General features: G+C 36.6%; 1 protein-coding gene and 1 pseudogene across 6 annotated transcripts in view; both read right to left on the bottom strand.

Moving 5' to 3' along the window:
- Positions 1-13,482, bottom strand: part of Agbl3 (AGBL carboxypeptidase 3) — a 95,020-nt gene that overhangs the window by 16,580 nt on the left and 64,958 nt on the right. The window lies entirely within an intron of this gene.
- LOC131907591 (U2 spliceosomal RNA) lies at positions 3,948-4,079 on the bottom strand (annotated as a pseudogene).

The raw sequence follows: 13,482 nt of genomic DNA, 5'->3' as shown, positions 1-13,482 counted from the left end.
GCCAGCCAGCTGTATGTTTAAATTACATACAGCTACCAAGTGAGTCCCAGGAAAGGCGCAAAGCTACACAGAGAAACCCTGTCTCAAAAAACCAAAAAAAAAAAAAAATGTTTATCATACCCTATAGCTTTTAGCCTATTATTAAAAAATAAATCTCTCCCAAATCAGAGAAAGTAACAAGTATTGTTAAGTATTTAGAGAATTTGGAATCCTTGTGCACTGTTGATGAGGATGTAAAATGGTGCAGCTAATGTGGAGAACAGTATAGTGTTTACTCAAAAAGCTAAAAACAGATTAATCATGTTTCCAAGTGGATTCCACCAATCCCAAAAGAACTGAAAGCATGGCATAAAGACACATCTGTCCCCCCATGTTCATAGCAGCATTATTCACAAAGTGGGAGCAATCTAAGAGCCCATGAATAGATAATAAAAATATCATTCATCAATATGAAAAAATATTGACTTAAATCTTGAAGTCGTGGTGATAGTAAAATAAATAGTCACAAAAAGACAAATACTATATCTGTTTTCTAAATATTTAACTTCACCTATATGGAATGTATAGGTACAAAAAGCAGAATAATTTCCAGGGACTGAGAGAAGGAAAAACAAAGAGCTGTTTAATGTGCATAGTTTCAGTTTTTTAAGATAAAAAGAGTTTTGAAGATTGTTTGCAGGATAATGCCAAAGAACTTAACACTACTAACCTGTACCCTTAAAAAATAGTTGAGAGTAAAATTTAAATTACATACAATTTATCACAATTAAAATAAAGTCATCATACTTAGGAAGAAAGTGGATAAGACCCGGAAGGAAGGCTGCCTATTAGTCTAGCATCTTAAAGAAAGTGGCAATATCATTTATATTATAATATGTAAATTGTTATTCAACAGCATAAGGAAAAGTAAACCACAGTTAAAATTAAGTCAAGAAAACACACAGTGCTTTGTTGTTCCTTAAAGTAATTATCCAGTTAGAGATACATACTAGATTATTTGTAGGCAAAATTATAATTTGTAGAAACTGCTTTAAAATACTCCAGGAAAATCATGGTGGGAATACAGATAAAACAAAAAAGCAGGAAGCTAATAAAGGAGGTGGTGGGCCCAGTGAGTTCATTATTCTGTACTCTACTTTTATGTTTGAAAAATTCTCCAATGAAGTGTTTTTAAAATAGAACTGTCTATTACCAAAAGGAAAGTAAACAGAATACTAAAGCACTCATGAAATTCAGTTGGATCTGAAAGATAATGACCACAATATCTGTCAATGCTGACAAATGAACTTGTATATAGAATCTCTAGAAGCCACTATTAGGCTGCTGAATAGTCACTGGACACCTACTGTGTATCTATCACTTTGGTAGTTGGTAATTAAATATGGAAAACATAGTCTTTAATTTCATTATGTTGGGTCAAGACTAGAGAGAAACTAAAGCATTAATGAAATTCTATTTTTATTTGTGTATATATATGTGTGCACATGTATATTAATGTGTGTGTGGTGCACTCACACATGTATGCATGTGTGGAGGCCAGATGTAGATTTCTGGTATCTTCTACTGCTCTCCATCTTATTTTTGAGACAAGGTTTTTCACTGAACCTGAAGCTCACTGATTCAGGCAGACTGGCTAACCAGAGAGCTCCAGGGATCTGATTGTCTCTGTGATCCTCTCATAATCCCCCCTAACCCATGTGCTGAAGTTACAGGTGCTGCCACACTTGGCTTTTTACATGGGTATTAGAGATCTGAACTCAACTCTTCAAGCTTACCAAGTGCTTTACCTACTGAGCCATTTTTCCAGCCCCAAGAATGTGTTCTTATAGGAAAAGTTAGGATATGTAAATTGTTCAGGTTATAGATAGGTACTTCCAGGGAACTTATGGATGGGAACAAAGGATAATGGATGAAGAAAGATTCCTAATGCTTATATAAATCAGCAAGGTCTTGACAGATGAGAACAAGCTAGCTAAGTATAGTAGTGATCTAGATTAAAATATTTCAAACTGGCTCGGTGGTGGTGGCGCATGCCTTTAATCCCAGCACTCGGGAGGCAGAGCCAGGCGGATCTCTGTGAGTTCGAGGCCAGCCTGAGCTACCAAGTGAGTTCCAGGAAAGGCGCAAAGCTACACAGAGAAACCCTGTCTCGAAAAACCAAAAAAAAAAAAAAAAAAAAAAAAAAAAAAAAAAAAAAATTTCAAACTGAATTATATGTAATATGGGGTCATGAAAAGTTTGGCAACAGTGTAAGATTTCTGAACATGCAATGACCAAAAATGCATTAAAAATCAGATGCAAAATGAATCTGAGGTGTTTCTGGCACCACTCACCAGTGTTACATTGTGTGACTTCACTGAACTCTTGGTTCTGAACACTGACCATGTGCACTTTGCACTGTGCATGCCAGTATGCCATGTAACACCAACAAACTCTGCCTGAAGCACTTTAGCTCAGATTCAAAACTGTTGTATGTTACAAATTAGTGTACACACAAAGTTTTCTGTTCTTATAGAAATAAAATAGTTTAATTATAAAAACGAAGACTTTTAATATTTTCCTATCATTCCTCAGCATATAAGTATCTAATATAATTTTGGGTTATATTATGTCAGGTAATCAAACACATTCATATTATTATGTAAATTTGTTTTATTGCTATTATGTGTATGTGTCAGATATACACATGTTTGTACAGGTGCATGTGTACATGTGTGCATGAATGTGCAGGTAAGAGAACAACTTTGCATGCCATTCCTCAGGCTCCAACTTTTCTTCTTCCTTTCTTCTTCTTTTTCCTCCTCCCCTCCTCCTCCCCCTCTTCTTCCTTCTTCTTTTTCTTCTTCTTCCTCCTCCTCCACCTTCACCTTCTGCTCACTCTTTGTCCTCCTCTTCTTCCTTTTCCTCCTCTTCATTTTTGAGACAAGAGTCTTTTGCTGGCTTAGAATTCACCAGGCAGCTAGGCTAGCAGGCTAGCCAGCCCTAGGAATCTGTCTTTCTTTGACTCCTCTACTAGCATTACAAATGTATACTACCATGCCTGGCTTCTTGGTACCAGCGTTCAAATTAAGGTCCTTTTCCTTGCAAAGCAAGTACTTTACTGAGCATTCTCTCCAGACAATGTTTTCTATGGCGATATTTTATTTATGCTGAAAGGTGGTGGTATTTTATTTGTATGCTAATAAATAAAGTTTGCCTGGAGATCAGAGGAAATAGAAAGCCGTTTTAAGTAAACACAAAAGTCAGGAGGTGGTAGCACATGCCCTTAATCTGATCACTTGGCAGGCAGGGTCTCTGTGTGTTCAAGGCCCTACTAGGGAACAGAGCCAAGTGTGGTGACATACGCCTTTAATTCCAGTACCAACCATAGAGACCTGGAGGTCTGTACAGACAGGAAGTGACAAGGAAGTGAGGTAGCTGGGCTAAGAGCCAATGAGGGCAGTACAGCAAGGCAATAAAAGCCTGGGTAGACAAGAAGTTGTGGCATTTTGGAAGTTGCACAGCTGGTGAGGTAAGGTTGGTTGGTGGCTCTCACTATTTCCCTGATCTCTAAAGTTTTCACTGCTATATTTGGCTCTGTATTTTTTATTCAATAAGACTGCTTACAAATTCAGCTACAGTTTTCATCTTTAATAAATGGTAAAATCATATGTATATGGAACAATTGTTTTGAAATAAATTTCATTATAATTTATTATGCATAACTTTTGAGTTGTATATCTATTTTATAAACCTTGGATCATGGAAAAGTTTATCAGGTAAAAGGGGCCATGAATGGAAAGTTTAAGAAGACCTGATCTATATAGTAGACTAACATGGCACATTCAGAACACCACAAATTTGTTTTAGAATGAAAGGCTCATATGTCAGGTGTGATAAAGTTGCTCAAAATGAGAAGCTTTGTTTGCAACAATATTTTCAGCAGCTTCTCTGAAACAGGAATGCTTTGTGATTAGAAAATGATTAATGCATATGTTTAGAATTGAATAACTCAGAACACTGAAAATTTTGCTCAAGGACGTTATATAATCAGTTTATATTTTTTACACTTGATCTTAGCCAAAAGGCCAAGAAGCGATTTTATATTTTTTTAAATCAAGCTGACAGCTGAAGGATAGGATAGGATAAAAAAATGAGATGAGAGTTGTGGGGACAAATTAGGAAGTAAATTGCTGTGGAATATTCCTTTACACTATGTAAAGGTGAAGATACGTTACTGTGATTGGTTTAATAAAAAGCTAAATGGCCAACAGCTAGGCAGGATTTTTCAGGACAGAGAGAATACTGGGAAGAAGAGGGTGGAGATGCTGAGAGACAGAGAACAAGCAAGACATGCAAAGGAGAGCTAACAGGCATGAGACATGTGGCAGCACACAGATGAATAGAAATAGGTTAAGTTATAAGAGCTAGTTAGAAACAAGCCTAAGGTTTCATAATTAATAAGAAGTCTCCGTGTGGTTATTTGGGAGCTGGCAGATGGGACAGAGAAAGACTCACTACAAACAGCGTCCAATGTGGGGGCACATATTTCCACATAAGATCTGAAAAGGCTTAACAAAAAAAAGGTTCCAAACACACAAAAATGAAGCCAAATGTGGCTTCCTAGTCCTGCAGTCTCTCATGTAGGCCACAGTACTGAGACATATCTCCTGGCCACTGCCTGAGAGCTTGAGCAGCCAGCATGCCATGAGCTAAGCTGCATGGAGGTTTATATTTTGCTCATGCAGACAGAAAAGGTTACAGATATGCAGTAAAGCAGATCCAGACAGGAAAAAACCCTCTAAACAGGTTACAGTGTGTTTAAAAAAATGTGCATAGGCTTAAAAAAAAGGAAAGGGGGTATAGACAGTCATATAGAAAATAGTTTACAAATAATATGATAAAGTCTTTAAAAAAGAAAAATAAAATAATATAAAAAGGACAAGTAGGGCTGGAGAGATGGCTCAGTGGATAAGAGCACTGATTGTTCTTCAGATGGTCCTGAGTTCAATCCCCAGCAACCACATGGTGGCTCACAACCATCTATAATGAGATCTGGTATCCTCGTCTGGCATGTAGACATACATGCAGGCAGAACGCTGTATACATAATAAATAAATAAATTAAAAAAAAAAGGACAAGTAAAGATAGAAAATACACAAAGAGTCTGGATCCTGTACGGTGTTGTATTGACTTTAAATTTTTTGATTGCTGATGAACAAACAATAGCTGCTGAGAGACACTGGATTATAAAAACTACTAAAACAAATCAACCTATATATTTTTAAAATGTCTTGACTTCAAAGTGGAATAAATATATGTTACGTTGGGGAAGAGTGATATGCTTTCGTTTCCACAGAAAATGAAAGGCTGTGGATTCATTCAAGGTTGATAGAGATCAGACTTGATTGGGGGAAACCCCCTGAAAATCCTGGCTACAGACATAAAGAAATAAACCTAGAAAAACTATAAGACAGATGATGTATATTTTACCTGCTCAAACATAAAACAAAAAAAATCATCTTTGGCTGACTTGTGTACAATGCACAGTCTATACCTGTGTTAATGCAGAAATGTATATTACTTTGAAAGTTTATGTGCTTTCAGAGCAAGGAGACCAGACACCATTGAAAATGGGTGGCCCAGGTGATCCAGCCTTTCAGAGTGCCTCTGCTGCAGTTTCTTCAGAGTTCTACATCCAGAACAGCTTCAAGGCTGCTGGCTCAAATGGTCCACCCTCACAGATTACTTCAGTCAGACTTCAGATAAGCCCTGCATTTTGCCATCACACCAAGCCTATACAACAGTTAGTTCTCCCAGGACTTGAACATTATCCTAATTTTCTCAGGATCCCCCAAAGATGCCAATGCCCCCAGATACCTGGTAGCAGTCTAGAGAATACAATGACCACATTTCCAAGAGGTGAAATTGGTGATTTTTGCTCAGTCAGTGTGTTATGGATGTTTGTCATCTTTTGGGGGAGTTGGTTACAAATTGTTATTGGTCATGGCCAGAAAAAATGAACAAAAGAGATTAGATTCAAGAGTCTCTTTCTGAAGAGAAAAAGGAGGGGATATAATATGGATAAATGGGTGGATTGCTGAGTCTACTTTTGAACAACTATTAACCCCAAATATTTTACTTTGGTATGGATTTTGATATATTGATACAAATTTAAAGTTATTTCTGTTATACTGACTGTATGTTTCTACTCTTGTTTGGGGTATTGTACTTATGCAGTTCATTTAAAAATGTAGTGTATAATTAAGAAATGTAGGTTAGTAGTTAGTTATCTATAATAATCAAACTTGTAGTCATATTAGGTATGTTTTCAAGGTTAAACAGATATATTTAGATAGATGGTCTTCAAACCATTTAAAGATCTACAGAATATGACATTTAAGATGTTTAATAACCTGAGGCTTTTCAAGATAATGAGACATATGAGCTCCTGGCAACACCAAATTACTTCAGAGAAGATGATGAGCATTGAAGAAACTCCATATGGAGTTTGCTTTCACTATAGCAAGGCTAGCCATTTGGGCAAGAAACTACTCTTACCTTGACTGCTAGTAGTATGCTGTACAAACTGGACAAGCAGGACACAAACACACACACACACACACACACACACACACACACACGCACACACACAAGACTGCTGACTTTGCTGAAATAAAGTAGGACAGTCCTTCAAAATTCCTGCTTCACAGAAAAGTCTGTGAGATATTCTAGGCCCGTAGGGTGAAGATGGGTGCCCCAATGTTGGAGAGGAACTTGGCAAGCAGATGTCCAGGCAGCGAGATGTCTCTGTTGTTTTTGGAAGTGGTTTGCACTGCACTTCCTACTTACTCAGGTAATATTATATTTATGTAAATATCCTTTACACTATGTAAAAACATGTCACAGTGACTGGTTTAATAAAAAGTTAAATAGCTAATAGCTAGGCAGGATTTTTGGGACATTGGGAAGAAGAGGGCAGAGATGCCGAGAGATGGGGAATAAGCAAGACATGCAGGAGGAGAGCTAACATGAGCCATGTGGTAACACATAAATTAATAGATATGGGTTAATTTAAGTTGTAAGTTAAATTAATGTAATGGATAGTTCCATCCTACCCTCCAATTCTCAAATAATCACTCAGAGGCTTAATGTTACTTATGAATGCACAGCCCATAGCTCAGGTTTGTTACTAGCTAACTCTTACATTTTAAGTTAACCCATATTCCTTATTTACACTCTGCCACATGGTGGTACCTTTATTAGCATGGCACATTCATCTCCTGCTCCCTCTGTGTCAGGCTGGTGACTCCTGACTCCACTTCTCCTTCCCATCATCCTTAGTTTGGTCACCCCACCTATACTTCCTGCCTGGCTATTGGCCAATCAGTGTTTTATTAAACCAATTTCAGTGACAAATCTTTACAGTGTACAAAAGAATTATCCCACAGCATATAAGAGCTAGTTAGTAACAAGCCTAAGCTATCAGCCAAGCTTTAATAATTCATAAGATGTCTTTATGTGATTATTTGGGAGCTGGCAGGTGGGACAGAGAAAGACCAAATATAGTAAATGAAGGAATTCAAGGGACAGGGACAAAGAGGATCTGAATTAAAGCAATAGTATGAAGATAGAGTGAATAGACCTGGGAGAATCCTTAGGCATAGGATGAATAAATTTTCATATGTTGATACATAACCAGGGATTCAGAAGATTAGGGTATTACTGAGATAAATGGATGATGGCAGTATACTGACTGAGATGTAGAATGCAGGAGAGAGAAATTGTCAGTATGGTAAGGTAAATAGAAATACTCAGGGACCAGGTTAACAAAATGGAGATGCTCAGTAGACAGCTAGTTAAGTATAGAACTGGGGAATGGTTGAGATTGGAGATATACAATTATAATGGTTGTTTTTTGACTGAAGACATGTACAGAGGACAGTGCTGAGAAGGAAAGTATGAGGGGAGAAGAGAGATAACGAATAGAAGACTTAATGTTTAGATAGACATAGCATCCTCTATAGGCTCTCTTTCACATATTTCATCAGGTTTAATGAGCAGTCAGAGGAACTGAAATAAAACAGTTAATGACACAGAAAATTTAAAGAGATCAATGAATCAAGAGGGAGGGAGAGAGAGTTTACAATATACTAGGAAGAATTAGGAGTAAGAAAACTAGTGTAGTAAGGACTGATGGCTGTGGATATAATCATATCATTGATATTGTGATACTGGAAACCAGACTGTAGTAAGTTGAGATGTACACACAAGATGATATGAGGATGGGGCTTATTGTTTACTGATCATAAGGAAGGTATGAAGTAGTTACTAAAACTATACCACTAAGGAAATTGCTGGGCATGGGATCAGAACATTCCTTGAAAATTAATCTTAAAAAAGGATATTCATTGATTGAGATGAACTTAATTTTTTTTAATTGTAGGAGTTGTAGAAGTTGAGGACATTTTGCCAGATCACCTCCTGGGTGTGTGTTTGCATGTGTGTGCACAATGTGAATTAAAGTCATCTATTAAGAATTAAGAACTCTTTAATCTAGTACGTGGACAGGGAAAGCCAGCTAGATTCATCTAGAATTAGAGTTGCTAACCTAAACTGAGTTAGAGAAACAGTTCTAAAGATCTTGATTGCTAAGTTCATTCCAGATATAGTCAAGTTGACAACCAAGAATATCTACCATAGTTGGTGTGCAGGCAATGAAACAATAAGGAATGAATAGAATGTGTTAAGAGATTTACATATGATTACAAGAGCTGGAATATAAATTATACCCCTTAAGTTTGGAATTGGGTCAGCATAGGTCCCCTACCTGCCCAGCTCTGCTTATGTTTACATGCCTAGATTCTGACTTCCAGTGCCATCTGATGTGACTACAAGCACTGAATAGCCTCCCACCGAGAAGATGAAGAAGAAACTGTCTACCAAAAGAAAACAGTAGGGATTATGGATTTCCACGAGTAACAAACTTGATGACATTTGTTACATATAGTGCAGATGAATCAGCTGTAACTCCCATGGGATGATTTTAAAAATCTTTCTTAAGAAAAAGCAACATGACTATTAGTAGAAAATAAAAGAACCCCAGAAACAGTCTACAAATAAACTTTAACTCATAGGTGTGAGGGCTTAAGGCAAGGATAATTTATTGGCATTTGTGGGTATATTCTTGTGGACTTCCTTTTTAAAACTTAAGTATTCCCCAATGGAGAGAGGACAAAATGAGAAATCCTTTCTTCAACCCACTGTTCAGCGGCAACCATTTGTTTCCTTTTTGCTGCTTAGGCCTCACCAATATTTACGATATATCAATGATATTAGAAAAGCAGTTATAGAGTATAAGCAGAAAATATGTGGAAGTGAAACACTGCAAAAAGGAAATGACTTCTGGGTGCCATGACTTATTTCCAGAGCTGGATAAGTAGAAGAGAGGGTAATGCTGGAGTACAGTATTTGTGTTGGTCAAGTCTAAAGAAAAGATGACTTAGACATAAAACTGTTTGCCAGTTTTTGTTATCAATTTACTTCTCCACTCTGCTTTAGTGTGGGAGCCCACAGAGGTTTCCTTGTGAGACCTGAGTTTGCTTTACAAAGCAGGGCTGCATAAGGGGATGGATTGACCATGCATGTGGTTATCAGGTGTTTGGAAGGGTCTGCACTTGGTTGTGCTAGGGGGAGTTTTTTTGCTCCACCCCTTGGCATTCCTTTAAAAAGCCCTTTAGAAGAGACAGAAGGGGCTAGTGAATTAGGATCCAGGCCCTCTGGAGGCTATCCTGTGTTTCTATCTGTTTCTCTCCCCTCTATATTTCTATCTAAATCTCTTACCCCTCACTCCTCAAAAGTACCCTGGGAGAAAAAAGTAGGAGTGGGTCTCCCACAAATGGCGCCAGAACAGGGACCCAGGGACTTGGTGAAAGGGATGTCAAGGGACATCGCAAGTGTAAGGCATGCCGATAAGGATCTGATAAAGGTGATGGTACTTTATTCTTAGAAGTGTCTGAAGTGTATATTTCTCTCTATCTAGGTTTCTTTCTCTCTATTTTAATTTCTATCTATAAAAATTAAGGAAAAATATAAGGTAGAATATTGAAATATAGTGTAGAATATAGAAATATTGGGTAAGGAATATAGTTGAAGAAAAATTTTAGGATAAGATAAGCAACAAGACAGAGAAACTATGCCCTTGATTTTCCAACTATGGAGCTATGAATGCAAAATCCTGGGGAAGAATCAGAAAAATCTATAAAAAAAAAAAAAGAGAGAGAAAAAAATGGGCAGAAAAAGATTCCTATGGAAGCTTTTGGCCTGGAGACAGCTTAGAATCAAGCCCTGAGAGGAAGAGAAAGAATTTTTCCCTGAGGTAAATGTGGATAAAATAAAACTTTTCACTCTGCTGATACTACCATTGTATGAAAACATCGTACCATCAGAATTAGTCTCTGTTTGGCCATGGAGCCAAGGAGAACAGAGGTCTTAGGAAAAATCTTATTAATCTCTCTCTAAAAACCTAAAAGCTTTTCAGACCTTTCCTTTCTCAGATTTTTTTCTCTTTCTGTAAGAGCAAAAATTTAACTCACCTGGAAGTAACATCTATCACAATGAGAAAATCACCTGTAATTGCTCTAAGAAAAAACAAAACACCTCTTGTAATATGGCAAATTCTCTCTGCTCGTCCTGTCTCCTCTTCCAGTCAATACTTAAAAAAAGCAGCTAGGGGCAGAGCATTTGAAGAGGCACAGAGGAGGCACAGCTATTGCAAGACACTTGGTTGAGCCATGCTGCAGGAGAAGAGTTGGTCCTGAGCCACAGCACGGGCATCAGGGACCCTGCATCTTGGAGGAAGGGACAAGCAGGGACAAAAGAGATCTATTGGGGAGGGGAGGGGAAATCTTTCTAAAAAAGCTGTTGTTTCAAAAACTTTCATTTTCTTTCACTAACTCGGTGAGGCAGAAGAGCAAGCCCCAAGGAGTTTTTGCTTTGGGTACCAAAACGTCTGTCTGAGTGCATGCAGATAGACATGACCCATTCTGGGAACAGTGTCAGATGAAAATTCTGATTAGAGAGGTACACCTGTCAAAAGGTAACACAAGCGTCCCAAAGCAAGCTTAAGGAGAACAGAAACCTCCTATGGCAAAAAAAAAAAAAAAAACAAAAAAAACAAAAAAAACAACTCACTTGATCTTGACTTTTAGTATGAAAACAGACTGTATGAATGGAAGTTTTCTGCCAGACACAGAAAGGCAACCTGGGAAATGTAGTTCAAAAAGCAGCTTGGGAATTATAGTAATAGCATGATGCTATAGAGAAAGGCAGTCTTGGAAATGTAGTTTTTCAGCCCAAAATGGTGATAATGCCCAAAAACTGTTTTTTCAGCTCCAGATGCAGTTTCTTTTCCAAGTGATGTTAGAAAGGTTAGTCTTACCTCCTGAGAACTAGGAACAGGAGAACAGGTTGTCTCGAAGGAGATAATTAAAGTGCTAATACTCTTTGTCAACAAGACACTTTGAAATCTTTTAGATTTCAAAACAAGGGAAAATGGCTCTTACACTAGGAAATTGCTTTGGGTGTGAAAAAAACCTACAAGATTGAGTTGTGCTTAAAATACAACAGGGAAACATTGGCATCATTAAGGGAACTCATGGTAATCTTAAAAAGCAGCTTTAAAACATTAAAAGGGGGAAAAAAAACTGTACCCTTAGTCACCAAATAAAGCTTGCTGGCTACCCACAGGAGTCTCATATCAAAGCTGACCATGAATTCTGAACTTAGAAATAAAGCGGTGTTGAGTTCACTTATAATTTTTACTATGGTGCTCATGATTTGTGTACTCTCTACCTTATTATAAGAAAATAAGTTAGTTCTGTTAAGAGATTCTTTCTAGTGTAAGTTAGTTCTGTTAAGAGATTCTTTCTAGATGTCTGTAAAATAGCTCTATAGAGTTTCCTCTTGAATATAAGTTTGATAAATAGTTCTTCTAAAAAATCTCTTCTAGATATGTGCTAAAGTTTGTAAATTAGAGTTTCCTTATGAATATAAGTTTGTAAAATAGTTCTATAGAGTTTCCTTTTGAATATGTTTGTAAGAAGTATAAATAAGTATATGTTGAATGTGAGTTTGTTCTATTTTTTAATATGAATACCCTATGGGCTGAGCTTAGCTCCTTAACCTTTTAGAAACTCTGAAATTGTCATTTCAGTAAAGGTTTATTTTTTTGTTTTTTGTTTTTAAAATTTTTTGTATGTTTTATCTGCATGTATGTATGTATATATATATATAATATATTATATATTATATATCATGCACATGTCTTGAGCCTAGAGGCCAGAACAGGATGTTGGACCTGGAATTAAAGATAACTGTGAGTTGTCATTTGGGTTCTGGGAACCGAACCTGGATCATTTGCCAGAGCAATAAGTATTCTTAACTGTTGTGTTATCTTTCCGGCCTCTAGGGATTTTCCTTTAAATAAATATATGATACCATATGATGATCAGGTTAAAAACAAAAAACACTCAAGTTCACCTAGTAAATGCAAACCCTAGGATACATTATTTCCAAGTCATTGCAACTAGTAAACAACTACAATTCTAACATTAAATAAATGGACATATTCTATCACAAATTTTCATTTCTTAAAATAGTTATAAAAAGAAATTGACTTGTTGCAGAATGTTAGGCTTTGGACAGCCATTGAAATTAATGATCCATGAATCACAATCAATCTTATTTAGAAAAATAGTTCATATAATTAGTTTATGCACACATGATTGGAATGATAAAATGCTCTGTTATATAATTGTTCATAATTAAAATATTAAGTCACTGCTCTTGTTTTTAAAATTCCAAACAAGTTGATTCATAATTACTTTGTATTTACTAGTTCAGGGTTTTATCATTAAATTTGGATCTCCTTTTCTGAGACTCAAGGAAAGAACTTGATAAAACACATATGTAAAATCCAATGTAGATGCATATAAAAATAAAATGAAGGACCTGACTCCATCCTAATAATACCCTAAAATCTAAAACAAAAAAGAAACATATCATCTTAAAAACATTACCCAAGCAGAACACAAACTTATTAGAGTTTTATTTGAATATGATTTTAAAATCTGTAATTTCCTATCATTATCTCTGACAGCCATCCCACAAATGAAGAAAGAACCTCCCAGAAGTTTACTTACTTCCTCCCTTCTCCTTAGCTGTGATGGGTGATGTCATTCTGTATACTGTAAAAATGTGTTGCTCTGATTGGTTGATAAATAAAACTGTTTGGCCAATGGTGAGGAAGAATAAGGTTAGGCAGGACATTCTAAAGAGACATAGTAAGGAAGAAGACAGAGCAGGGGAGACGCTGCTAGCTGCTGCCAGAAGAAGCAAGATGTAAAGTAACCAGTAAGCCATGAGCCACATGGCAAAGTATAGATTTATAAAAATGGGTTAATTTAAAATATAAGAACTAGATAACAAGAAGCCTGCCATGGT

This window comes from Peromyscus eremicus, chromosome 3, assembly GCF_949786415.1.
Source record: "Peromyscus eremicus chromosome 3, PerEre_H2_v1, whole genome shotgun sequence".
Lineage (NCBI taxonomy): Eukaryota > Metazoa > Chordata > Mammalia > Rodentia > Cricetidae > Peromyscus > Peromyscus eremicus.
The sequence above is the reverse complement of the archived record's forward strand: the minus strand, read 5'-3'. Positions and strand labels throughout refer to the sequence as shown.